The sequence below is a fragment of the Procambarus clarkii genome, chromosome 9 (assembly GCF_040958095.1).
Source record: "Procambarus clarkii isolate CNS0578487 chromosome 9, FALCON_Pclarkii_2.0, whole genome shotgun sequence".
Taxonomy (NCBI): Eukaryota; Metazoa; Arthropoda; class Malacostraca; order Decapoda; family Cambaridae; genus Procambarus; species Procambarus clarkii.
Window position 1 is genome coordinate 35,873,845 of NC_091158.1, and position 2,880 is coordinate 35,876,724.

Below are 2,880 nucleotides of genomic sequence, written 5' to 3' on the forward strand. Positions count from 1 at the left end.
GGAGGAGTTACTGTGGGAGGAGTTACTGTGGGAGGAGTTACTGTGGGAAGAGGTTCAGTGGGAGGAGTTACAGTGGGAAGAGTTACTGTGGGAGAAGTTACTGTGGGAAGAGGTTCAGTGGGAGGAGTTACAGTGGGAAGAGTTACTGTGGGAGGAGTTACTGTGGGAGGAGTTACTGTAGGAGGAGTTACAGTGGGAAGAGTTACTGTGGGAGGAGTTACTGTGGGAGGAGTTACTGTAGGAGGAGTTACTGAGGGAGGAGTTACTGTGGGAGGAGTTACTGTAGGAGGAGTTACTGAAGTAGTTACTGTGGGAGGAGTTACAGTGAGAAGTTATTGTGGGACAAGTTACTGTGGGAGGAGTTACTGTGGGAGGAGTTACAGTGGGAGGAGTTACAGTGGGAGGAGTTACATTAGGAGGAGCCAGAGGGAGGTGAGAGAACATATAAAGGGAGACTAGAAAAGTTTAGGCAGGTCTGAGGCGACTACCGTCTGGACACCTACACTGGTGGTGCTGCTTCAGGTGTGTCTCAGTGTTCCTCACCTCTGCCGCTGCTTCAGGTGTGTCTCAGTGTTCCTCACCTCGGTCGCTGCTTCAGGTGTGTCTCAGTGTTCCTCACCTCTGCCGCTGCTTCAGGTGTGTCTCAGTGTTCCTCACCTCTGCCGCTGCTTCAGGTGTGTCTCAGTGTTCCTCACCTCTGCCGCTGCTTCAGGTGTGTCTCAGTGTTCCTCACCTCGGCCGCTGCTTCAGGTGTGTCTCAGTGTTCCTCACCTCTGCCGATGCTTCAGGTGTGTCACAGTGTTCCTCACCTCGGCCGCTGCTTCAGGTGTGTCTCAGTGTTCCTCACCTCGGCCGCTGCTTCAGGTGTGTCTCAGTGTTCCTCACCTCGGCCGCTGCTTCAGGTGTGTCTCAGTGTTCCTCACCTCGGCCGCTGCTTCAGGTGTGTCTCAGTGTTCCTCACCTCAGCCACTGCTTCAGGTGTGTCTCAGTGTTCCTCACCTCGGCCGCTGCTTCAGGTGTGTCTCAGTGTTCCTCACCTCAGCCACTGCTTCAGGTGTGTCTCAGTGTTCCTCACCTCAGCCACTGCTTCAGGTGTGTCTCAGTGTTCCTCACCTCGGCCGCTACTTCACTTGTGTCTCAGTGTTCCTCACCTCGGCCGCTACTTCACTTGTGTCTCAGTGTTCCTCACCTCGGCCGCTACTTCACTTGTGTCTCAGTGTTCCTCACCTCGGCCGCTACTTCACTTGTGTCTCAGTGTTCCTCACCTCGGCCGCTACTTCACTTGTGTCTCAGTGTTCCTCACCTCGGCCGCTACTTCACTTGTGTCTCAGTGTTCCTCACCTCGGCCGCTACTTCACTTGTGTCTCAGTGTTCCTCACCTCGGCCGCTACTTCACTTGTGTCTCAGTGTTCCTCACCTCGGCCGCTACTTCACTTGTGTCTCAGTGTTCCTCACCTCGGCCGCTACTTCACTTGTGTCTCAGTGTTCCTCACCTCGGCCGCTACTTCACTTGTGTCTCAGTGTTCCTCACCTCGGCCGCTACTTCACTTGTGTCTCAGTGTTCCTCACCTCGGCCGCTACTTCACTTGTGTCTCAGTGTTCCTCACCTCGGCCGCTACTTCACTTGTGTCTCAGTGTTCCTCACCTCGGCCGCTACTTCACTTGTGTCTCAGTGTTCCTCACCTCGGCCGCTACTTCACTTGTGTCTCAGTGTTCCTCACCTCGGCCGCTACTTCACTTGTGTCTCAGTGTTCCTCACCTCGGCCGCTACTTCACTTGTGTCTCAGTGTTCCTCACCTCGGCCGCTACTTCACTTGTGTCTCAGTGTTCCTCACCTCGGCCGCTACTTCACTTGTGTCTCAGTGTTCCTCACCTCGGCCGCTACTTCACTTGTGTCTCAGTGTTCCTCACCTCAGCCGCTACTTCACTTGTGTCTCAGTGTTCCTCACCTCGGCCGCTACTTCACTTGTGTCTCAGTGTTCCTCACCTCGGCCGCTACTTGTGTCTCAGTGTTCCTCACCTCGGCCGCTGCTTCACTTGTGTCTCAGTGTTCCTCACCTCGGCCGCTTCTTCACTTGTGTCTCAGTGTTCCTCACCTCGGCCGCTGCTTCACTTGTGTCTCAGTGTTCCTCACCTCGGCCGCTGCTTCACTTGTGTCTCAGTGTTCCTCACCTCGGCCGCTGCTTCACTTGTGTCTCAGTGTTCCTCACCTCGGCCGCTACTTCACTTGTGTCTCAGTGTTCCTCACCTCGGCCGCTACTTCACTTGTGTCTCAGTGTTCCTCACCTCGGCCGCTACTTCACTTGTGTCTCAGTGTTCCTCACCTCGGCCGCTACTTCACTTGTGTCTCAGTGTTCCTCACCTCGGCCGCTACTTCACTTGTGTCTCAGTGTTCCTCACCTCGGCCGCTACTTCACTTGTGTCTCAGTGTTCCTCACCTCGGCCGCTACTTCACTTGTGTCTCAGTGTTCCTCACCTCGGCCGCTACTTCACTTGTGTCTCAGTGTTCCTCACCTCGGCCGCTACTTCACTTGTGTCTCAGTGTTCCTCACCTCGGCCGCTACTTCACTTGTGTCTCAGTGTTCCTCACCTCGGCCGCTACTTCACTTGTGTCTCAGTGTTCCTCACCTCGGCCGCTACTTCACTTGTGTCTCAGTGTTCCTCACCTCGGCCGCTACTTCACTTGTGTCTCAGTGTTCCTCACCTCGGCCGCTACTTCACTTGTGTCTCAGTGTTCCTCACCTCGGCCGCTACTTCACTTGTGTCTCAGTGTTCCTCACCTCGGCCGCTACTTCACTTGTGTCTCGACAGTGTTCCTCACCTCGGCCGCTACTTCACTTGTGTCTCAGTGTTCCTCACCTCGGCCGCTGCTTCAGGTGT

At 55.2% G+C, this 2,880-nt stretch overlaps 1 protein-coding gene across 1 annotated transcript in view; it reads left to right on the top strand.

Annotated features, from left to right (window-relative positions):
* Positions 1 to 485: 485 nt before the first annotated feature.
* The window catches only part of LOC138362736 (serpin B3-like), a 433,705-nt gene continuing 431,310 nt past the window's right edge, over positions 486 to 2,880 (top strand). Inside the window, exon 1 of the mRNA XM_069321300.1 lies at positions 486 to 522. The gene's annotated coding sequence lies outside the window, so the exon portion shown is untranslated. The remainder of the gene's footprint in view (positions 523 to 2,880) is intronic.